This window comes from Mesoplodon bidens (assembly GCF_964165515.1).
Source record: "Mesoplodon bidens genome assembly, chromosome: 14".
In the NCBI taxonomy this organism is placed as follows: Eukaryota; Metazoa; Chordata; class Mammalia; order Artiodactyla; family Ziphiidae; genus Mesoplodon; species Mesoplodon bidens.
The window spans coordinates 52276818-52301351 of NC_138170.1; positions in this window are offsets into that span (position 1 = coordinate 52276818).

Sequence of the window (24534 nt, forward strand, 5' to 3'; positions counted from 1 at the left end):
GTTACAAAGTAAAGAAAAATAGCAATTGGCAAAAGCAAGGGAAGGAACCCAATGCCTTGCAAAAGGCCCATTTCTTTGGGAACCAGGAAAGAAACATCATTTCAGCAACAGAGAGAAGTTCTGGATTCCATGTTCATTGAAAATGCCAGAAAGGGCTAACTGTGACTCTGAGAGTTCTTACAAAGAACTTGTCAGGAAGCACAGGAGGAACCCAACAGACTCCCTTTCCCTGGCACGGCGCGTGTGTGGGTGCTTCCCTGCCCACCAGGCTGGACCACCGAGCCTGAGGGTGGTGGCTCCCTCCTGGTGTTGGGGGCCAAGCTGGTTCCTTGTTCTAGAGACAGGGAAGGAGAAGTTACCACTCCTAGGCCCCAGCTTCCCTGAGTGTGCCTTCTCTGAGCTCTAATGGGGCAGACTCCAGGAGCTTCTGATGATTTTCCTCTTCTCCTTGAGAATCTGCAGTTTCATAATGATGGTCAAGGTATTTTTCTTGATCCTGATCTGTACTTGGTGATGACTTTCAATCTGAGGAATTGTATCTCTTCAATTTTGGGAAATACCCAGCATCGTGTCTTTGAATGTTCCTTCTCTTATTCCTTCTATTCTTTTTTTTTGGTGCTTCTATTAAATATATGTTTGAGCCTCTCAGTCTATGCTCCATGTCTCTTAAACAGCATGTATGTATATATGCATTATATATAATACATATGTAGAATTTCTTTGTCTCTCTATGCTGCATTCTGACTAAATACCTTGGTACTATCTTCTAATTTATTAGTTCTCTCTTTAACTGTATCCCATGGGGAATTTACATTTTTTATTTCATCAACTATATTTTTATTTCCAAGATTATCATTTTGTTTATTTTTCTCTCTCTCTCTCTGTCTTCATTTATTTCTTCTTTGTTTCACAATTTAAAAAATATAATTGCTTTTTCTTTCTTTACTTCTTTTACCTCCTTTCCCTAAACCTACTTATTCTAAATTTGTCCTCAGATTTCTCTTTTACTTTCATTTCATTTGGATGAAAGTCATTTCCTGATTGTTGATCTGTCAGGCTCTTTTTCTGAGGTTTGCAGAATTTTGTTTGCAAGCTCATTTGAAATCCAGTTTTGCTCTTTATCTCTTTCTTTGCACTTACTCCTCTGCTTAGCAGTTTTTTGCAGGGTCCTCACACAGTGTCCCAGGAATCCTGTCTAGACCCAGGCCTGGTGTTGCTCAGCTCTTCTGTCTTGAGCTAGTGGGCAGGTGGGCCCCTGTCTGTATGCAAGGCTGCACCATGTCCCCTGCCCCTCCAGGTAAAGCAGAGCCTCAAGCAGCACTCAGAGCTATCTCCTGCTTCATTTCTCAGGCAGGGAAGCCTCATCCCAACCGCTGGTATCAGACCATGAGTCTGGGTCCATCTCTTGCCTCTTTAGAGCACTTATGCCCTCATTATCCTGTAAGAGCTGAGCTGCCGCCTGTTTGCTAGCTTGTCTTTCTGCTTGATCTCAGGTCCTCAGAGGTGTTTATCTGGTTTTGAGCTATTGAGACTAAGTCTTTGTAACTTCCCCATCTCCTATTTTATCTAACGTTGCTATGATTCAGAGTACAGGAAGGCCTCCACGTATGAACTAATTAATGCCACGTTGGTGCAAAGCTGTGGGGCGTGGTCTTGAACCTTTGTGGAGAGACATAGGGAAAGGAGATCTCACGTCCCCACCCCTCCAGGAGCTTCGGGGATACAGCATTTGCCCAGAAGAGCTGGAGAATATCAGCAAGTGCTTGGTCTGAAGGATGGTAAAGAGGAGGCACATTGCTAAAACAAGGAAGCAGAATCATAGAAACCTCATCATTGGAAGGAACGTTAAAAATCCTCAGACCTGGGCTTCCCTGGTGGCGCAGTGGTTGAGAATCTGCCTGCCAATGCAGGGGACACGGGTTCGAGCCCTGGTCTGGGAAGATCCCACATGCCGTGGAGCAACTAGCCCCGTGAGCCACAAATACTGAGCCTGCGCGCCTGGAGCCTGTGCTCTGCAATGAGAGGCCGCGATAGTGAGAGGCCCGCGCACCGCGATGAGGATTGGCCCCCACTTGCCGCAACTAGAGAAAGCCCTCACACAGAAACGAAGACCCAACACAGCCATAAATAAATGAATAAATAAATAAATAAATAAATAATTTAAAAAAAATCCTCAGACCTTACCCTGTGCTCCCCTATTCCATGATTCCATCTCCAACATCACAGCAAGGGATTGTCCACACTACGTCTGAACAACTCGAGTGACGAGGAACCGCAGCCCAGCAAGGCGGCCCTTTGAATCTCTGCGTAGCTGTGTTCTCCCCTTTACAACCTGAAATCTGTCTTCCTTTACCTTCTTCCCAGTGGGCCTCATGCCTCCCCTGGGAACCATACAGAAAAGTTCAATCACCCTTCCACCTGGCACATGTAAATGCTCAATAACTGCTCGCTACAATTATTATTTCTGAACACCATTAACCCAGCCAGGTTCCCGGTGCACTGCCTGCATCGCTGTTTCATAGCTCACCCCGAGGCATGCCGTGGCTTCACAGTCTGGTTCTGCTGCCTGGAGTTTCCTGACCCTGTAGTAATACCATTACGTTTCTCAGAAGGGGAATGGGGCCCCAGCAGCACTGCCTCCTGCCCGTGGCATGTGTTCTGGGCTCACAGAGGGAAAGAAAGGCGCTCACAGCCATGGGCAAAGGCAGCTCAACCTTTCTTTCCCCAAACCAGTGCAGGTGGAGGATCCTGGGGCTTCAGGAAGCATCCTATTGGGAGCAAGGAGAGCCTGCAGTTCTGGAGTCTGGGCAGGGACCGAGAGGAGATGGCCTGATGTAACATAAGCAAGTCAGGATGTCTCCAGAACCCCAAGTGCCAGCCTCAGGGCTGAGTTGGACTAGGGTAGGTCATAGGGAACTATTCTCAGGGTGAGTTTGGACTTCAGGCTGGGCCATTCTGGGGTTTTCCTGGTCCAGCACTCTGCTCCTAAAAAGAATTCCTGAGCTCCAGGCCATCAATCAACCGGGAAAGCTCATATGACTTAAAGAACAACATCCCTACCATACTTTAGTTCACAAAACTGTAGTCGGAAAGTTTTGAGGATTTGGAGTCAGAAATCCTTGCTCACCTCGTCATGTGCCATGTAACCTTGGTATGTCTTACAATCTCTCTGATTCTTTTTCCTTTTCGAGCCTTAATTCCTTATCTGTAACATGGGGCTAATAATACATACACGCCACATTCTTCAGGGTTGTCCTGAGGAATACATGATCTCACATTTGAAAAGTGCTTAGCATGGTGCCAGGCACGTCACTGACAGACACTCATGAAATATTCTTCCCCTTAGTTGCCTTTCAAGGCATCTTCATCTGTATTGATAATGACAATGCCTATTTTACAAGACTTTCAGGGTCAAATGAGATCATCTATAAATCACACAGCAGCATACAATGTTCATCGTCATTATTATTATTCGAAGAGGAACATTTTAAGTGATCCTGGTAGGGACCAGAGATATTGGCTGGGCTATCTTTCCACCCCATTAGCCAAAGCGTAATTACTTCCTCCAGAGGCTAGTGAAGGAGATACCACCTGACAGCATCAGGGTGTTGTTAGGGGGAAGAGAGGTAGCTTTGGTGCTTCTACAAGCGGACAGACTTGTGTATGAGTTCTTTCGTTTATACATTTATTCAGAATATATATATATATATATATATATATGTTCACATGGTGAGTGTTGAAGTCCCATAGATCTGGTCATCACCTGACCATAATCTAGGGAAAAGACATTTCTCCTTTAATGTGAGGAGGTTAGAAAGAATGAAAGAAGGAGGAAGGGAAGGAAAAGAGAATAGGAAGGAAGGAGGAAATGGCCATTTTAGAAAGTCTCAAATTCGTCAAGTACTGATGCATTCCCACAGAGTTACAGCATGACTTGCTTTCAGGGCCAATGAAAATCTCAAAGCCAGCCCTGAGTGTGGGTATCAGGAAGACTCAGGGTCCCTGAGGACAGCAGGGGCTTGGAGGGTCAGCCGTGCTTCATTGGTGATGCCGAGCTGTGATCATCCAGTCAAAAGTGAGTGGTGCTGCCGTTTCTCCAGCGCTGAAGTGCTGGGGCTGCTTATTGCATTTGCAGATTCGCAAGAGAATGTATGTGTTTTATAAATGGAGCGAACGCCTTATGTTTCTGATTGATGGGCCATCAGTCGCACAGTTGTTGGGCAGTGATTGATTTTCCAACCCTGCTGCTCCAGCTGTGCCACAGATGCTCCCTGTCTGAAGTCAGAGGGCTGGTGTTGTAAGCCGTGAAGAAGATCCTAATTGGCGTGATCCCTGAGAAACTGGCCATTGCAATGGCTAACAGCCATTAATGGGGGGCTTTGCTTGGAGTGCTAAGCCACAAGCCCTCCCTTGGTGATTGTCATTCCCAACTGCATAGGTGCCATTTTTAAATTCAAAATGACACAGGTGGGGCTGAGCTGAAGCTTACTCTTACACAGTTTGCTGAAACAAAACTCTATTTTTAAAATACCTTGTTTCAAAAATCTCAAAATTAACACATGCTCATTTTAAAGATCTTAAAATATAGAGAAAGGCAAAATGAAAAAGGTCAACCACATTCTCACTGTCCATAGATAACCATGGTTAATATTTTGATGTATCTTATTTTGGTTATTTTATCCTATGTGAGTTACACACACATACACACTTTTTTCAAAGTTGGGAACATCAAACAGAATTTCGTATCATGCTTTACATCTTTACGATATAACTGGGGACACAACATATGCCCTTAAATTAAAAATAAAATTCCTGAACAAACAAATGGTATAAGCTTGATTGTAGCTGGAGAGAGAACTGTTTAACAGCAACATGGGGTAGAGGTGAGACCATGGCAGATACTCAGGAGACCTGGGTTACAGAACGTTTTTGCCCTGTCATTACTTACACTAGGTGCCTAATCTGTAAAACAGTGACATTAATACCTGCCTCACTCATCTAAAGGGGTAGTGAAGTGTTGTTCTGTGCAAGCACATTGGAATCAAGCATGCAATCAAGGGAAAGTATTAATTTTATTACTTAAGAAAGGAAATCTTTCCCAGCATGTCAGTTGCACCCATTTATGTGGAATCTGGTTAATTAGAAATGACCCTATTTCATTAGAGCAGACCAATGGATGACACATCATCAGCCCTTCCTCTGGGTTTTTACGGCAGAGGTAACAGGGGGATAAGCACCTTTCCTGCCTGAGGTAGGTGCTCCTTGGAGGCCTCTTTGAGCTCCAACATCTGCCATTTGGTATCCTTGAAAGGGTTACTAGAGAATTTCTTTTAAAGCCTCTGATGGAGAACTTTTCTGTGCTCCCCACCTCCTTCCCCTTCTGGTCCACAGAGGAGTGACTTTCTGGGGTCTCTCTCTCATATGTCTGCCCACAACAGACTTTGCACAGTGGGTGGGGCAAACCAGCTCAAAGCTCTCAGGTTCCCTTGAGGCCTAGAGGGATGACTGATCACACATACAGGTCAGGGATGTTGCCTGGGTGGCATGGGGGTTCAAAGGGCCCCTCCAACTTGGGGGTTTGGATACAGCAGGGGAGGCCTCTCCAGCTACAGACCCCTCCAGCTACAAACCCCTCCTGCCCAGGAGACCCCCTGAAGATAGTTCAGTGGAGTGTTTGTGGCCAATGAACTCAACCAACACCGAGGCCATGACTCGGCCCACTTCTTATATAGCAGACCTATATAGGACCACTGGTGGCCTAGACTTTAATGCCATCATTTGAAAAGAGACCACAGAATTACCTTTAGAGCTTTTTAGTTCTTAAGCTTTTTATTCCAGGAGAGGAAATGAAATTCCCAGGGGCTCCCTCTTACGTTTCCAGGTTCTGACCCCTGGACCACTCCATGTAGACTGGACAGTTGCTTAATAACATCCTCACAGCAACTAGCACAGGCTTTCCAAGCCGTGCCCGCACAGTGCAGTCCCCTGAGGTTCCATCTCAGCCCAATTACATCAAAACTTCTGTACTTCTGGGAGTTGAGCCCAGGCAATGCTTCTGTTCCAAAGTTCCTCGGATGACTCAAATGTGCTGCCAAGGTCAAGAACCACAGAAGGGAATGGGATGGCTTCAAGGATTGCAGCCCTGTGCCCTCACTTGCAAAGTGACAAGACCGAGGAGGTGAAGTACGTGTTCACTTGAGGCCACGGTTAGATGCAGGCAGATCCAGGTCTGGGACTCAGGCCTCTGAAGCCCTGGTCTGAGGCAGGCACCTTCCTAAGTGTTCTCCTCCGCCTGTGTATGGGCTGATTCGTGACTTATTATCCACATAACGGCTGTGAAACCAAAGAGCAAACCTGTTCTAGCAAAGCTTTTCACTGCACAAAGAAGAGACGTCTTGGTGTTTTCTCTACACCCTGGTGCCGTGGCCGGGAAGAGAGCACCAGAGACTGGGAAGGAGCCACAACTTGGCAGAGATGCTCGGAGGAGATACAGAGAGGAGGGGAGCGGGCCCTGAAGGATGGGGCCTGGATGGCAAAGAGGCCGGAGTGAGAGCCCCTTCTCCCAGCCTTTCTCCTCCTGCTGCCGTGGCTATGAGGTGTTCCCCAGGCTCCCATTTCCCAAATGCACTAATATGAGCTCATTTACATCATCTTAAGTTTGCAATGTGCCTTCAGGAAACTTTCTTTCTGGTCCTCACAGCAGGGCTGCGAGGTAGAGGAAGCAGGAGGCGTTCCCACCATTTCACAGGTGGAGCACAAACGCTGAGAAACTTCACAGCCCTCACCTCAGGGCCAGAGCATGTCACAGCTCACCCTCACCCCTCCTCTGGTATTTTCTGGAAGTTTCCAAGGTGGACCTCCTATGAGCCCCTAAACCAGTCTGTTGGTTTCAGTCTCCAAGCACCTGCCCGGCTCCTGGGCAGTTGGTCCTCACCTCCTGAGCCCGGGAGAAGGCCTGGACCCAGCCCGGCCCCCTACCCACTGCAGTGTCAGTGCTGAGACCTGCTTTCTGGATGGTCCCAGGATGCTGAAGCCCCTGTACCTGCCCCTACCGCAGTGCTGCTCTTGGCTGTCCCAGCCTTGAAGAGGTCTGTTGGGCCCCCAACAGACCCAAGTGCACCCTAAACGTTTTCCCCAGCTTCTTCTGAGCCGCTCTCACCATCCAGTCTTAGCTTTTTGATATTTCCTGTCAACCCAAACCTCCTTTCTACTCAGTGCCCACCCTGACCTTTAGAGCTCCGTGACCTGACCAAATGGAGTAAATCCCATTTTGCTGGTAAGTCTGGGGCAGTGGTGTGTCGGGGGCAGGGTGTGGCCGGCAGGGGCCGTGTGACTGGTGAGAACTCGGGGCTCACCGCGAGTCTCCACCTCTGAACGCACACACGGCTCTTCCCAAGGCTGCCCTCCCACCTGCGGCCCAGGCCGCGCTCTCACCCAGGCTGTGCCCAGCGGCCTCCCGGAGATGGTGGCCTTTGAAGCGCACCGCCTGCATTATTTAATATAATGGAACAGTGCAACTCGACCCATCAGAGACGTAAATGTCCAGGTGTTTTAAATTTGTTTTCCCGTCAGAATGGTATATGGCGGGTAGTAAAATTCGGCCCCGGGTCATGGCTGTGGGCACTCCCCGGCTTGCTCTCGGGTGGGCTGCGGGCTTGCTGTGGCCCACGCTTCTCCAGGGCCGGCCCTGGGCCAGGACTCCCCTGGACGTGGCTCTCCGAAGGCCAGAGAGTGATTCCACATCAGGACTGGGCGAGAGTCCTGGGCCCTGAGTTTCCAGAAGGATCTCAGAGCACCTCAATCTCCTGCCCACCAGGGCCTCTCCCCTCGGACATCTGTGCAAAGAAGCCCACAGCCCCTGAGCCGCCCCCTCCAGGCTAATTGGGGTGCGAGGGCCTGTAACACCTATAACAAGGTTTCTGTTGCCCTTGCCAACTTCAATTATGAGTGCATCTGCTTTTTGATTTTTCCAAGATGGTTTGATTTAAAAAAAAAAAAAAAAAAACCCAAACTACAAAGGAACAGACTGCACAGTAGCTTTTTGCAGAAGGTAAGATATTCTGACTGCTTTTTCCAGACTCCTGCTTTTTGAAATGTGTCAAAATTCATAGGGTGGCTGCTGAGGGGAGATATTACTCTGAGTCATTATGGAGAAATCTGACCCTTCATCCCACTCCCCTCAAGGCCCTTCACCCTCTTCCCTTCAAAGTAATAAAGGATGTCTACTTTTTAGGAAGGGGGCTCCCCCTGCCTGCTTGCTACCCAGAAATCCACTGCAATCATCACTCTGAGTGGTGAAATCATTTAACATTTATTTCCTAAACAGGAAGCACTGGCTCAAAGAAGGTGGAAACCCCCAAAATTAGTTCAACTTAGCAGATGAAAGCAGAGAAGGTGGTTGCCAAGGTGATTATCATTCTTTGTTTTCTTATGGGCAAGGCCTTAGACAGGGGTACCTTAGGGTCTGGGGAGAAGCAAAACCCCTAATGAAAGTTACATTTGCACTGAGCAGAGTATCCTCTGTTGGTCCAGCATTGTGTGTGTGAGTGTGTGAGTAGAGGGGCCAAGGAGAAAGGATGCAAAGCTGTGAGACCCCTAAGGTTGGCTTGCCCTCAAAGACCTTACCCACTAGGTGCAAAGCTGGGTATAAACAGTGCCAACAGAACAGAGCAGAGGCAATCATTGGGACTGAGTAGTTTGAAAGCCAGAGGTGGGACAAATCCTTTCTGGCTTCCGTGGTCAGGGGGAGACTTTCATAGAGAAGCTTGACCTCTGGGCTGTGGAGCGGGGTGTGGACGGTTATGAGACAAGGACGCGCAGCCTCAGCGGCCATGGCTCACAGGCCCAGCTGCTCTGCGGCACGTGGGATCCTCCCGGACCGGGGCACGAACCCGTGTCCCCTGCATCGGCAGGCGGACTCTCAACCCCTGCGCCACCAGGGAAGCCCCGAGAGATGACCTTTTAAAGACCAAATCCAGGTTGGGCAGGACTTCAGGTGTCCTCAGAGAGCTGCTACTCCCCTTCAACCCTGCTGTTGCTTTTCAGCCTCGAGTTTCTTCCCGATGACATTCCCCCAAGAGCAGGGGGGTGCTCCAGAGGTCAGCTTCTGGAAACAGGAAACAGTGATTAGCAAATCAATTAATTAAGGTCCAGTGAGCCATTGGATTCCAAAGAGCGGTTATTTGTTAACTGAAGACAGACCTTGGCCCCTGATGAGATCTCTGGTTCTTGGAAAGGGTGACCAAGACAGCAAACTGAAGACAGTGCAGGCCCTGCCTATGTGTGAAATTCCAGCAGCCCAGCTCTTCTGATGACAGAAATGACCGTAATAAACCAGGGAGGCCACAAGTCAAACAAATAATTTGGTTGACAAATAGGAGTATAAACAAGGCCTTGATTAATGAATTTCCTAATAGTTCTCTGTTTATTGACATTAGCTCAGCTTGGTCATTAAGCCTGACATTGCCCATGTACGTTGTATGGTATAATATCTTCCATTCAAAGACTCCTTTATTGCTTTTTGTTGGAGGTTTTCTGTCTCTAAGTTCTGTCTCCTTGGCTGGACCATGAGCCCTGAGCCTGTTACGTGCTTACTGAAAGAAGAGTGAGGTCATGGAGCTTCCTATGGGTACTAAGCAGAAAAATGAGAGAAATGAGAAGAGCCTCCAACTTCAGCATCCTGAGTGATCAGCCTTGGGCTGGAACCTGGGTTCTAGGGCCCTTTCATTATAACTTTTGTTGCCTTTTTCACTAATCGCTTAAACCTGTTCTGTTTGGATCTCTCCATCTTCTGAGGTGGGGGATGTCATTCCTGCAGGTATCCTGCTGGTGTTATCAGGCCTTCCAAAGGGAGTACAGAAAGAGCCAGTGGATGGAAAACACACTAAATCAAGTGGAGGTATCCCATGCAAACGAGAGCTTCCCTGTGGTTCAACTTGGCCTTGACTTAGACTGCTTCTGACAGAGCTCACCTTACTAAAGTATTTTGGGGGAATCTCAGCCACTGCGTCTGGTGGCCAGAACCCAAGCCAGGGTTGTCCTGGGAAGGTGCCAGCAGGCCTACAGTTAATCACCAATCCCTGGCCAGTGCATGCCAGGAGACATTGTCCTTGTCAACGGCATGGGCCCTGTGGTCCTGGGCCAACATTCCAGCCCCAGGCAACTCTGGCTACAGCTTGAGGTACTTGGTGAAAAGCAAAGGCAGGAGGAGTTGAAGCTGTAAACGCCAGCTGTATTTTTATTGGTCGTCTGCAACTTCAAAGGTTTCCTTGCTTTAAAGGAGGCATAAGCAGGTATCCAGTCAGCTCTCCGTGCTCCCGGCCTTGATGCCTTATTGATTTTCAATGTGGCTTGACTCCCAGGTGGGCAGACTTCAAACTGTCTGTATTTTGTTGCTGTCATGTTTCCATCCCTGTTAGTTTCCATCTCCAGCAAGATTCTGGGTATGGTTCAGGGCAGCTTTTCCTTCTTCAGCTTTCTCTCAGTAATTTTCTTCTGGACAGGATTTCAGACAGCCCGGGTCACTTCTGCGGGGGGGTGTCTCGCATTGTTTGTACCGAGCTGGACCAGCTGCCGGCAAGTGTGAAGGAGAAGATGCAGTCCTTGCCCTTAAGGGGTTCACTTCTCTCAGTCCTTCTGAGTGTGGGGCTGCCGTGGAAGGTGTGGCCTGCGATGGGGGTGTGAGGCTGGTGACTTCACATCACCTCCAATTTAACACATCTTGTGCAGAACTGACCTCAGGCCAGCAAGTGTTTATTGAGCTATGGTGTGTCCAGCCCTGAGACTAGAAGGTTCACTAAACGTTTTCTATAGGCTAGACACTGAGCTTCACTGACACTTATTGGTAGCTTTCCTTAAATTTCATGTAAATGCTCCACTACTCTGTGAAGCAGGTTATTCTTGGCTTGTCTTTATCAGTGAATAAGCTGGTTTTGCAGGGTTGTAATAATTCACCCAAGCTCGTTTAGCAAGCAGATGGCAGAGCAGGATCTGACCCCTGGGTTGCTCTTGCTACCATACCAGGCTGGGGGTGTGCCTGTGTGTCCGTGTGTGTCATGGGGAGGAGGAAAGAATGCTGGAAACTTGTCATCTCGCTGGCAGATGCACCTATTCATGTGGAATAAACAAGCAAGGTGAGGTTTATGTGTGGTGATGATAATAATAGCAAACACCGTTCTAGCACCTACTGGGCGCCAGGGACTAGTCAAGTGTCTCCCCAGTGTTAACTAATCCCTATGAGGAAACTGAAGCACAGAGATGTCGGGTAACTCTCCCAAGGTAACACAGCTGGGAAATGTCAGAGTTGCGATTCAAACTCAAGAGTGTGTCTTAAACACTTGATTGAGTTTCGGGCCTGCCAGAGAAGGATGCCGGCAGTGTGGAGTGAGCACTACTTTTCACTGAGAGATTTTCTCCTCCTCTCCCACACTTGAACTCTTCTAAGCCTCCGAGCACGGTGAGGCAGGCAGCCGGATCTGGGTGTCACTTCCCTTTACAGGTGAGGTAAAGCACAGAGATGTCAAGTTGGGGCCCATGTCACCCAGACCACAGCCCAGCCTGCTGTCTTGCCACTGCAGGGGTTTCTATAGGAAAAAATGCTGGGGCATTGAATAGATGTTTGGTCACAAGTGTTTTGCCTGCAAACTGGGACACACGGGTCCATGAAAGCAGTCTCCTAAACAAGCAGCTCCTTTCCATCTGCTGTGGTCACAGAGTGAGCTGGGAAAGTGGCTTTTAATGAATACAGAAGAAAGTGACAGGGCAGGCTGGGGAGAGGCTGGGTCCAGGTCCAGGTCCAGAGGAGTTCCCCAGTGCCCTGGGCACAAGGCCTCCTGCTCCAAGCCCACCCGGCTCAGCCACGCAGGAGGAGAGGCCTTTGAAGTCACAGACCACCAATAAAATTGCAGCTGGCACCAGGGGCTCCCGGGGCTCCGGGCGTGAGATTTTACACCACTCGGGCTGAGCCAGCGCTGACAGGGCTGGAATGTGCCCTGGACTCCCCTTTCCTCGGCAAGAGCCACCAGGGCGTCTCAGCCCCCGGCCACCCCATCACCCAATCAATCAAGGCTGCAGCAAGGGCCTGTGAGTCCCCACAAGGAGCAGCTCACAGTGGAGGTGTGGACTCAGGACTGTTGCACAGGCAGTGCACAGCCACAGTGCCAACAGGCAGAGTCCAGGCTGATTGAACTCTCTGCTAAGTGATGGCGAGGCGGGGGGAGGGGGAGGGCAACTAGGGCTGGAGTGGTCGAGGGACGGCCTCCTTAGGTTTCAGCATGAACCAAGGCATGGGACTAGGATAAAGGAGCACGCTCTTCCCCACCCCCCGCCTTCCCTCCTCCCTTGTCTCCCTCCCCTTTCTTGGTCACCTTTAAACTGCTAGTTATGTCCGGCCCTGTGCTGGGAGTGGCCCCATCTCTGTGTTCTTAAGGAGCTCATCGTCTGAGACAGGCAGCGTCCCTGAGAGTGGACTTCGGATCAGGACCTGGAGGGAGAAGGTAAAGGACGGGGAACCTGGCCGAGCACCATGGCGGCCCCCGTAACCATGAGCGGGTTACAGAGTGGGGGCATCATCCTCACCCATGCCCAGAGTTTTCTTGTGCCTTGCCCCCTCCCTCTTGGGAAGCAGCTGTGGATTCGGTCCTCCTGAGGTGTTTGGTGATGAGTGGATTAACTTCCCTCAAGGATGGTGAATGGAAGGGGTCTCAGGGATTGGGCTGAGTAGGGAGAGCCATTAACGAGGAGCTGAAATAGAGACCAAAGATACACGGGGAATGGGCAAAGGGATGAGCAGGGAGGGAGGCCGGAGGAGCAAAAGCAGCCACCTGGCTTGGGCATAGGTACCTAAAAGAGGAAACTGATTAATCCAAAGAAACAGAAACTTTGATGGGAGACTGTAGAGTCTGCAGGAGCAAAAGACAAAGTTGAAAAGCAGAGAGAGAGCATTTCGGTGTCCTTGCACTCAGATCACATCTGCAGTGCGGGTGGCTTGCTCATCTGCCTCAGTTCCTCACCCACCCCACCCACCTTGGTCTTTTAGGAAGGACGTGTCCCCACCAGGGAGGTGACAATGCCACATGGACTGACATCCATTTTGACATTGGGGATGATGAGGTCTCAGACCCGCACTGCTTCTATGCCCTGGAGCTGTGGCTTGAGTTTGTTTGTTTCTCCTTGGCTCTGGCCACCTAGGAAGATGGTGCAATTTTTCACACTCACACTGAAGACCTTCTTCTGATCATCTCCTTGCTGAGCTGAACAGAAGCCTGTGGGTAACCAGCAATCTGATATCTCTAACCTTGGACCTCATTGTTCAGGATGGCCCAGTGGGTCCCTATGCCTTCTGCAGAAGTCCTAGCTGCTCCCTTAGGGCAAATACCTCAAAAGAAGGTACACTCAAGGGTCTGAGCACACATGGAAGAAGGAATCACCCTGCCACACATCCTCAAGTGCTTACAGAGAGAAGATGAAGCACCTTTCCTCATAAATAGTGATTCTCCACGACTGCCAGGTCACTCTTGTCCAGTCTGGTTATCTGCTCTTATCACCAACAGAGCTTTCTGATTACAGAAGTAGTCCTAATCCTTTGTGGACATGAAAAAAAAAAAAAGTGTAAAGAAGAAAATAAAAGTCATGCATGACCTCTAGGAAAACAAATAAAAAGCATTGTTGATACTTTGGTGTATACATTTCTCTTCTATATATGTTTTTCTCAGAATTAAGATTATATAAATGTGCAACTTGCTTTAAAAATTATTTGAAAGAATTTCAGTTATTAAAATTTGTCATAAACATTTATAATGGCTGCATAAAATTCAAACATGGGTTGCTCTAGAATTTCTTTGCACGTTCCCCTATTGCTGCACATGTAGGTGTTTCTAATTTTTTTAATAACAAAATCTATAATGCTTCACAAACACCTTGGTGCATACAGCTTATCTTCGTTCGGAATATTTCCCCATAATCAATTCTACATGGAACTTTATGAATCTCAAAAGAAGAGATGTATGGCTTTTGGTGATATGGAAGGGTACTGCCTGGGGAAGGCCATCTGGCTCCCAGCCAAATCCCACCTGAGTGGGAGGATCAGTCAGATAAGCAAATGCATGGGGCACTGTGGAAGGCTGAACAATTCCCCGCTAAAGATGTCCACGATGTATTCCCCTGAACCTGTGAATATGTTTGCCTTACATTGTAAAAGGGATTTTGCAGGTGTGGTTTGGTTAAGAATTTTGAGATGGGAGATTATCCTGGATTATCTGGAGGGGCCCAGTGTAATCACAAAGGCCCTTATAAGGGGGAGGGAGGAGGGTCAGCGTAATAGAAGGAGATGTGAATACAGAAGCAGAGATCAGAGAGAGAGAAAGGATGGCTTTGAGGATGGAGAAAGGGGCCATGAGCCAAAGAATGCAGGTAGCTTCTAGAAGCTTGAAAAGGCAAGGACAGGATTCTCCCCTAAAGCCTCCAGAAGGAACCAACCCTGTCAACACCTTGATTTTAGCCCAGTAAGACTGATTTTGGGCTTCTGATCTCTCAAACTGTAAAATAATAAATTTGTATTGCTTTAAGCAACGAAGTTTGTGGCAATTTGTTTTAACAGCAATAGGAAATTAATATAGTCACCAATCTATTATAGGAGCTAAAATGTCACTGAAACAAATGAAAAATGGGGTATGGGTCACATTTCCATATGCAATCTTCTAGTATCAGTGTTTTAACACACACAATTTACTTCTCACTCACACCAGTCCCAATGACTCTGGAAAGCAAATGTCCTCCGGATGACAGCCCAGGGACCCGTGAGGGCCCTGTGTCTGAAACGCGGCCTCCTTAATCAACGAGGCAGAGGAAGAGAGGGAAAACCATGCCTGGGCTGTTCCCTGCCTCAGGCTGGGAGTCCCTCTCACAGCATACAGCTCTGCCCTGCTCTATGGGGCTTGAGGCGTGCAGCCTTCCTGCTGCCAGAAGGGGGATGAGAGCTGGTGATTAGTAGACACTAGTAAAGTCTACCAGGTTGTGCATGCCAGAGGCAAGGAGAAACGGTCTCTGCTGCTCTAACTCCATGTCTATCAAGTGCTTTGTGACTCATATTTGCAGCTGTGTGCCATGAATTCGGGCCTCCTGACCAATCCCGGGACCAGCCAGCAGACAGTTACCTCAAGCCAGCAGGCATCATCAGCTGAAATTCTGACACTGAATCATGCAACGAGTAGTACTATCCTCAGGAGATGAGTGATTTATTGTATTATCTAAAATTTAAACATTTTAATATACCTCCCAAGAAGTTCCCTGGCTCAGAAAACTGCAGAGGAACCACAGGGCTCTACAGAAGGCTGTCTCCCTCTCTGGGAGACCACCTGCAGGGAACCAGCCTTCCACCCCCAGACTCCAAAGGAATCACGGGAAAAAAATGGAAAGCCCAGGGAGAAAGACATTTAAATCATATTTTGAACACAGGTTTATAATTCTATCTGGAGGTTGCCTCAGACTTCATGAGTGTGAGGGGCTAATGCTACCCATTTGCAAGTGATGAGAAAACTGGGAAATGAGAGACTGCTCCAAAGCCATCAAAATGAGGATATATGTATACGTATAGCTGATTCACTTTGTTCTGGAGCAGCAACTAACACAACAATGTAAAGCAATTATACTCCAATAAAGATGTTTAAAAATTAAATAAATAAAAGAGACAAGCAGAAATAAAAATGTTATGGCTCATTCAAGGTCTGAAATAATTCTATATTGATTTTTTTTTAATTTTCCAAACCTTACTTAAAATTTTTCTTACAGTTTTATTGAGATATAATTGGTATATAGCACTGTATAAGTTTAAGGTACAACATAATGATTTGACTTACATACATCGTGAAATGATCACTACAGTCAGTTTAGTGAACATCCATCATCTCATACAGATAGACCATTAAAGAAATAGAAAAACAAAATTTTTCCTTATGATGAGAACTTTTAGGATTTACTCTCTTTACAACTTTCATACATAACGAACAGCAGTGTTAATTATATTTATCATGTTGTACATTACATCCCTAGTGCTTAAATATCTTATAACTGGAAGTTTGTATCTTTGACTGCCTTCATCTAATTCCCTCTCTCCCCACCCCCTACCTCTGGTAACCACAAATCTGATCTCTTTTTCTATGAGTTTGTTTGTTTGTTTGTTTGGTTGGTTTTTTAAGTATAATTAACCTACAACACTATGTTAGTTCCTGGCACACAATATAGTGAATCAGTATTTCTATACATTTCAAAACAATCACCATGATTAAGTCTAGTTACCATCTGTCACCATACAAAGATATTACAGTTATTGACTATATGCCCCACACTGTATACTTCATACCCACAACTCATTTATTTTGCAGCTGGAAGTTTGTACCTCTTAATCTCCCTCACCTATTTCTTTCCTGCCCTCACCCCTCACCCCTCTGGCAACCACCTGTTTGTTCTCTGTATCTATGACTCTATTTCTGTTTTATGTTTGTTCATTTGTTTTGTTTTTTAGATTCCACATGTAAGTGAAATTATATGGTGTTTTTCTTTTTCTGTCTGACTTATTTCACTTAGCATAATACCCTCTAGGTCCATCCATGTTGTCACAAATGGCAAGATTTCATTCTCTTTTTATGACTGAGTAATATTCCATTGTATATAGTATGCCACATCTTCTTTATCCATTTATCTATCAGTGGGCACTTAGGTTGCTTCCATATCTTAGCTATTGTGAATAATGCTGCAATGAGCATAGAGGTGCATATATCTTTTCAAATTAGTGTTTCAATTTTCTTTGGACAAATATTGAGGAGTGGAATTGCTGGATTGTGTGGTAGTTCTATTTTTAATTTTTTGAGGAATCTTCATAGTGGCTGCACCAATTTGCAGTCCCACGAATAGTGTTCAAAGCTTCCCTTTTCTCTACATCCTCGCCAATACTTGTTATTTGTTGTCTTTTTGATAATTGTCCTTCTGATGGGTGTGAGGTTTAAGCTGCCTAGGTCTTCCAGCTCACATATTCTTTCCCTGTTGGCAAATCACAGGAGAGTTCAGGTTGAAATGAGAAGGTTTTTGTACAATTTGAGATCACTTAAGGCACTAAGCAATATATTTCAAACTTGGCTACACATTGGAATTATTTAGAGAACTTAAAAAAAACCCTCAATATCCAGGCCATACCCCAAATTAAACCTGAATCTCTGGGAACAGAATTATTACGGGCTCTTTCCAGTCGGACCCAGACAAAGGTCCTCCTGCCTGGTGTCATTTGAGCCAATAGAATGAGACCAAGCTCAGTTCAGAAGCACAGGGAAGCTTTATTCTTTTTTTTTTTTTTTTTTTTTTTTTTGCGGTACACGGGCCTCTCACTGTTGTGGCCTCTCCCGTTGCGGAGCACAGGCTCCGGACGCGCAGGTTCAGCGGCCATGGTTCACGGGCCTAGCCGCTCCGTGGCACGTGGGATCTTCCCGGACTGGGGCACGAACCCGTGTCCCCTGCATCGGCAGGCGGACTCTCAACCACTGCACCACCAGGGAAGCCCAAGCTTTATTCTTTGATCAGAGGATGGAGAGGTGCGAGATCATGCTCTAGAGCAGCGGTCCCCAACCTTTTTTGGCACCAGGGACCGGTTTCATGGAAGACAATTTTTCCACAGACTGGCGGTGGGGTGGGGGAGGGGTTCAGGCCGTCATGCGAGCTGTGGGGAGCGGCAGATGAAGCTTCGCTCGCTTGCTCGCCCGCCGCTCACCTCCTGCTGTGCGTCCCCCTTCCTAACAGGCCCCCCGGTGGGGGCTGGGGACCTCTAGCGCACAGACCTCTAAAGCACAGACTCTCCCATCAGGCTGTGGGCGGGGCTGCTTTATAGGGATCTCGGCAGCCGGGAGGGGAGGGGGCCGAGTTCTTCCGGGGTGGGCGGAGCTGTGCCTCTGCTCACGGCCCACCGCCGCCATCTTGAATTGAGTGTCCCGCGCAGCTTCTGTACGCGGTGCTCCAGCTGAGGTGTCAGCACAGCCACGTTGCACCGGGCACTCCAGTCTGAAGCGCCGGGGTCAAGGCCTCTGTCCACAGCACCCTGTGAACAAGTGAAACTAGACTAAGCACAAAGGAAAAGAAAAGAAGGTCAGACTTTATTTTATTACCCAGATTCTATTTCTGTTTCCTGGGAATTGTTAATGAGGTTTGCTGGTGACAGAATCCGGGTATCAGTAACATTGATGGATTGATTGAATACTTAGGTCTGAGAACCATGTGCCGCCTGGGATAGGTCTTCCAAGGAAATAGAAATGCTCCTGCCCCTGCATCCCTAGACAGTGCCTGGGTGGGTAAGGCCAGTGGTGCCTCGTGCTCTCCCTTCCCATGTCCCCAAGGGTAACTCAACCCCTTTCCCACTGTCTGCTGGCCCTGAACCCATTATGTCTTTGTCAAGGACCGCCAGGCTGCTTCTTTATGGGTGGATTTTTTTTTTTTTTTTTTTTTTTTTGCGGTACGCGGACCTCTCACTGTTGTGGCCTCTCCCGTTGCGGAGCACAGGCTCCAGACGCGCAGGCTCAGCGGCCATGGCTCACGGGCCCAGCCGCTCCGCGGCATGTGGGATCTTCCCGGACCGGGGCACGAACCCGTGTCCCCTGCATCGGCAGGCGGACTCTCAACCACTGCGCCACCAGGGAAGCGCTATGGGTGGATTTTAACACTCAGGGAACAATGTTAGGTTTCTAATCTCCAGGGAGAGAGGGAGACCAGACATAGTTTCCCCATCTTTACTTCTGAGATATTTAGAGATATATTCTGTACCAGTAATAAAAATACAAACCATCATGCCTTACACCTCCAGAGTGACTTGTACATCCCAAAGTGCCTTCTATCCCACCGTCTCTTTTGATTTTCCCAGTAGCCCTGTGGCCAGGCTGAGAAGGTATTAATCCACCTTTCAGTTTCAAGCCCTGCATTTCTCACTGCCTGCAGTGGTTTTCCCAGGCAGCTTCATCAGGGGCTCACAGTGTACATTTCTGAAACATGCTGTCTGATCCCCATCTACCCCTCTTACTCCTGAGTTTTGTTTTTGTTCATTGCAGTGTCATGTTCCTGGTGGTCCAGGCTTGAAATCTTGACATCCTTGTTGGGTTTCACTCTCTTCCTTGACTGCATATCCAATCAGCTCCTAAATCCCTCTGCTTCTATCTTTTGTATCTTTGGCCTCTGATTTCAGCTGCCTTCTCTCACTGCCTTTCTCACTGCCATCTGCCTTCTCCCTTCTCTCCTGAGCAATTGTAGTTGCCTCCCAAGTGATCATCCCAGCCCAGTCCTTGTAGCTGGATTAACCACCCTAAGTGTAGCTCTCACTGGTCACTCCCCGCTCACAGCCCTCCAGCACTCCCTACTGCATTATGAATTTATTCCAAACTCCTGAGTGCCATTTCTAGATCTCTTACTATGCATGACTCCAATCTACCTCTCCAGTTTCACTTCCTGTTCTGTATCTTACATGGCAGCCAAGCTGGATCCTAGACATTCCTGAAGCATGTCCCAGGCTTTTCCATCTCTGGGCCTTTAATGTCACTGATGTGATTAGAAGACTCCCTCTTATTTCCCCCACCTTTTGGCCTGTTGGAGTCCTACCTGTTCATAAGTTTGCCCAAATGTCCTTTCCTGCAGAAGGCCTTCTTAGTCTGTTACTTACAGTGGGTTCTTCTATGCTTTCCCTAGTCCTTTCAAATTATCTTGAAGCTTCATCAAATTTGCCTTTTATTGTGGTTATTTATGTAGGAGTCTAATCTTTTACACTAAACTACAAGCTCTTTGAGGGCAAGGAAGGCAAGCCCCTTGCGGTTTTCATCTCTGCAGGCACCAAGAGAGCCTGGCAGGGTCCTTAAACATTGTGCCAGCTCCAAAAACATTTGCTGAATTGAGTGGATTCCCCATCCAGCATGCAGACAGGCTGAGAATCAAAGAAATTAAGTAGCTTGCACCAGGTCAGAAACTATGCTCACAGCCCCCGACTCACAGTGCAGTCTTTCTTTCCTTGACCCCAAGATTAGCTGCAGAGCCAGAAGTCCCATTGGCCATTCGACAAATATTCTTTAGGCGCTGACTTGGTGTCTGGCCTTGGGTGCTGGTGATACACCGGTGAAAAGACAGTGGCAGACCCTGCCCTCATGGGAGGTTTAGACCAATGGGGGAAGGCAATACCAAGTACATGGTAATTACATGCTAGAGGGACAAAGAGTGCTGGGATGGCATAGAGAAGGGGTGTCTCCTAGACTTGAGGGGCTGTGGATAGTCAGGAAGACCTTTCCTGAGACACTGCTGTTTAAAACAGTTACCTAGTTGAAGAAGACCTAGAAAAGAATGGCTTTCATCATGGAGGAGGGAATATTTAAAGGCCCTGGGGCAGGAAGTAGCGAGGATGAAAAGAGGGCCAGGGTGGCTGAAGCATAGAGAGGGAGAGAGACAACTGGCAAGAGACAAGGCTGGTCAGGGCAGGGTGTCTGAGGGGCCATTTAAAGGCCACGTCCAGCAGGGACTGTGGTGAGATCACCGGAGACATCAAGCGGGAAAGGATGGAGGCCTCAGGTACAGAGGTCACAGTGCAACAGAGGAAAGCAGACCGACAACCACCCCAAACAACCCTCTCCACGATTACGTGCTATGAGCCCACACTTGGAAGGGAGCAGGAGGGCTTAATGCCTTTTCCAGCTACTGGTTTGGGCAGGCTCGGTGGAGAAGACAAGTAGAGCCCCAGGTGGTACCTGGAGGTCTGGCTTAACCCCCAGGCCCTCCACACTTCTGTGTGGCCTGGGCAGGACCTGGAGCCTCTTTGGTTTTTATTTTCTGAAATTATAGTGAAATTGGTAAAGCTTCCGTGTTGATTCCACTAAAATCCTTTAGATTCTCTAATAGAATAGGACTCCAGACGTCCTCCAAAGAACAACTATCATTTACACTCTCCTGGTGAGGGGGTCCATGTATGAAAGAAAATGTTGAAAAACAAACAAAAACACAAAACTTCCCCAAACAAAAACACCAACAACAAAGCAATTTACAGCTCTAGTAACTTATTGCAGACTGGCCTTTGCAAGGTGGACAAACCCTTGCTGTTCGGAAAAAAAAAAAACGTGTAGCCAACACTCATTGGATTAAGAGTGTAGAAAAGCAAATGTGTTCAAATCTTAAACACATCATAATTTTAAGCATCCACAAGTATTTAAAAAGTGTTAGCTGCTATGAACACATATATCCATTCACTAGTTAAACTTCATAACCTGTTTCTTTTCTAAATACTTGGGCAAGAGAACAGAGGACGGTTAACATGTTCAACACACTGACATGTTTACTATGTGTTGCAAGAAGGTGTTTAACTTCTTGTGCTCCAAAGCTGAACACTTTGGAATTAGAGGGTTGGGTAATTCCACCTCCAGTTAGTATGACTAGCACCTAGTGGTCCCTGGCTTTGGGCAGAGACACCTTTGGAACTGCAGATAATCCAGTGATAACCTGGATTTCATAAAGAGTAGGACTGGGCTACTTACTGCAGGATCTTGGGTGCAAATGAAATGTATGTTTCTGAAAGCAAGTCATAAAGGGAATTAGTCCTGAATCCATGAATTGCTGAACCCAGACCATGCTCTGGGTTAGCATGACCAGACTCTTCTCCCAGGTGTTCATTCTATCCTGCTCTTAAGAGCTTTCCAGGAGGCCCCAGAAGTTGACCAGCTTGGGCCTTGGTCTGTTTGCCACACTGGCTCAGACTCTTATAGAGATTAAGTAGAAGCTAGACTGGAAAGAAAGAGAGGGAAGAAGGAGAAAGGAAGAAAGGTGAATATTTGTTTCCAGTGGCTGCTTAATAAACTATCACACACTTGGTGCTTAAAACAACATAAATTTATTATCTTACAGTTCTGGAGGTAAGATGTCCTACATGGGTCTCTTTGGGCTAAAATCAGATATCGGTAGGGCTGTGTTCCTTCTGGAGGCTCTAGGGGAGAATCCATTTCCTTGCCTAGTCCAGCTTCTAGAGGCTGCCACATTCCATGGCTTGTGGCCCCCCGCTTCATCTTCAAAGCCAGCAGTGGGCAGTGGAGTCCTTCCCACACTGCATCACTCCATCTTTGCCTCTCTGCCTCCCCCTTTTACTTTAAGGACCTTTGTGATAACATTGCACTCACCTGAAAAATCCAGGATACCCTTCTTAGCTGATTAGCAACCTTAATCCCCCTGCGCCTTGTAACATGACATTCACAGGTTTTGGAGATTAGGACATAGACATGTTTAGGGAGGCATTAATCCTGCTTACTACAGGGTATTACAGCAAGAAAGGCGAGGGGGGGTGTGGGGAATGGGAGAAACGGAATTACATGAAATTATACTAAATTGAAACCCTACTTATCCTGGGATTAGAAACAATCCCAGACAAGCACCAGATAGTGGTCTGGGAGTATGGACCAAAGGACACAGTCTGGCCCTAAATGACTGTGTAAGTCATTTCAGACGGTCTGGGTCACTGGCCTCTTAAAATCCATTGTATCAGTTAGGGTATGGGCTAAGCTACTATAACAAAAATACCCCCAAAATACAATGGCTTAAAAAAAGAGGCTCTTTCTTTTTCATGGTAGTAATGGAGGTAGGCTGCCATGGTAGCTCTGCCGTCTCCAAGCTTCTGGTTTCTATTTCTAGGTCCAAGGACATTGCTTCAATTTTCCTTAACTCATAGCCTGGAGGACAGGAAGAAGGGACTGGAGGTCATGTACATTCCTTTTAAGGGCATGATCTAGAATAGAATTTCTCAACCTTGACTTTGTTGACATTTTGGGCCAGATAATCATTTTTTGTGGGGACCGTTTTGTGCATTGTAGGATGTTTAGCAGCATCCCTGGCCTCTACCCACTAGATACCAGCAGCATCCACCAGTAGTGACAACCAGAAATGTCTGGAGAGGGGGGAGAAAATCACTCCTGGTTGGGAATCACTGATCTAGTGAAAGCACCTATTACTTCCGGTGTTATCCTATTGCATAGAAGTCAGTTGTATGGTCATGACAAGCTGGGTAGCCATATACCCATCTAAAACTTGGAAGTTCTCTATAAATGAAGAGAGAATGGGGACAACTTGTAGTCTTTGCGTCTGTTTCAGGCATCTGGGCTGCCACATTACTGAAGTCCCACCTCATATCTGAGATACTGGCCCGAAATGCACAATGGGGCTGGCTGTGGAGGTAAGGGACTAAGGGTGGTCACCAGTGGGAGGACTTTCTGGGGTCCTTGGCCAGAGCTCTGGATGGTCATCTGGTACCCCTGGGCAGAGCTTCCCGAAGGTGCTGGGCCATCTTTGGAGCCTGGCATCCCAGAGCTGGGGTTGGGGAAACAAGGACATTTCTGAGAGCCAGGGGTTTGCCATTCTTATACCATGAATCACGAGATGTGGCTTGACTGGTGAGGGTTCTGGCCTGGGTGCTCTCAATTGCAACTTTTTGTTCTGTCCTTTGAGGGGAGGGCTGGGGAGGACTAAGGTGACTTTGGGGACTCATTGGGTTGGATCCATATAAGGTAGTGGGTTAGAAGATAGAACTGGGTCCTAATTCTGTTTCTGGCATTTATTAGCTAGATGACTCCTTAGCATCTTAGTTTTCCACCTTCATAAAATTAGTACAGTATCATCTCCTGCCTTGAAGGAGGTTGCTGGGAGGATTAAAATTAGATCACGTGTGAAAAAGATGTAGTGCCATCCTTGGGGCTTTACGTGCACTGGGTAGATGCTACTCTTATTCCTCAAATATTTACTGAGTACCTACTATTGTAGGGCTCTGTCTGGATTCTGAGAACATGAACATAGCAGTGAGCAAAGTAGATCAGGTTCTTGTTTTCTCAGTAGTTATACTGTGGTAGTTACTACTGTTGTTATTATTATTGTCATCATGATTCTGGAAGTAGGCCTAGACATTGATTGTATGCCAGTGGGTGGGTGAGGCTGAGCCAGCAAACTTTCAGTCTGAGTACGTAAGAATGAGCCTGTCTGGTGAGGTGGGCATGCAGAGGTCTAGTCTGCATGTCTGATGGGGCTGGTTGGGTGGGAAGGAATGGAGGGCGGAACAGCCAAGGACTTGGTCATATAAGCCAGGAGCAGAGATTCAGAAATCCCTGAAAATTCAGAGGGCATGAATTGAGAAAGAGCTGCTATCTTGGGACTAACAAATATGGCAGGGATAGGGAAAGGCAGCTGCATGGTAGAGGTACTTTGGCCCGGTTGGAGGAGCTGAGAGAGTTAGCTGAGGTCAGAGGTGACTGCTGAACTCATTCCTGGTAAGGCCAGGATTGCTGATGTCCCAGAGAGGACTGTGTCTTGGGGTGAATGGGGTGCCCCACAGGCAGCCTAAGAGCAAGTTTAGTACAAATGTGACAACCCCTCACCTCCTTGTTCTACTGCCAACCCCTGTGCTATATCACACCTCTTGGCAAGACAATCACGAGGGCGAGTTCAGAAGGCAGGTCACCTCCATTAAATCCTCAGGGAGTCACTGAGTGAATGAAGGCTCCA